This window comes from Gavialis gangeticus, unplaced genomic scaffold, assembly GCF_001723915.1.
Source record: "Gavialis gangeticus isolate Ggan-Ray unplaced genomic scaffold, GavGan_comp1, whole genome shotgun sequence".
Taxonomy (NCBI): Eukaryota; Metazoa; Chordata; order Crocodylia; family Gavialidae; genus Gavialis; species Gavialis gangeticus.
In genome coordinates, this window is record NW_017728996.1 from 17,760,814 (window position 1) to 17,761,751 (window position 938).

Genomic DNA, 938 nt, shown 5'->3' on the forward strand with positions numbered 1-938 from the left:
TTAAAAGGCAGCACTTCTCAAGCCGGAGCTGTGGCAATACCCATCCATGCATCCTCTGGGTGTGTAGTAAGCCGTGCTCATCTCCTGGATGAGTAGGCCAGCCTAACCTCTAGCAGCCTTGTCGATTCCAAGTCTACTAGGGTGCACCCTGGTCCTGGGGCCCCCAACCTGGCTTTATGACCATTTAGCACATGCAGCCTGTCTTACCAGCAAGCTCCAGCAGTGAATCAGTACCTGCTCCATGCAGGTAACAGTACTGCTGTTGCAGCCAGCAGAACATCATAGTGGAGTGATTGCTGGCAGCCTGATTTCTGCCAGCCTGCTAAACCTGCTGGTGGCCCCGACAGCCAAGGAGGCCCTAGAGAAATATGGCAGTGCTATGTTCAACTCAAACACTGCAGTTCAGTCCAAACCAACCTGCTCCCCAAAGCCTGTGACTTTTGTGGCTGTTTTAAGAACATATCTTTAGTCCTGGATGTTTGATTGGTACCAACCTTTGAGTTCTTCATTTAAGAAAGCACAAACTTTCAAGAGAAACCCTTTATTTTGCCCCCCCCCCCCCCCCCTTCCTTCTCTCGAGCATCTCCAAGCTGGGGGGGGGGGCGGGTTATGTGGACACCTCAGGAAGCCAGACCTGTACCTGTGTGCTCTTTGACTTCTGCCATTGCAGCTGCCTTAGTGGAGTGGGTCAAGTATCTGTTTTGGTTTTGGAGAACTGTGCTGTTCAACCAAAATGTAAAATTGGCAGAGATTTTTTTGTTTGTTTTGTTCTAAATCCTTTGTGACAACAATCACTTCCACATTCCTGAACCTTTGAACTTTACACGTTACCCCAAAAATGTTTCACTTGTGTACTGGGACACCTCTCAGCTGCCAAAGTCTGCATAAGGCTCTCCGGAGCAGACAGCTGCAGGGGAGCAGATTTGCAACTAGCAATG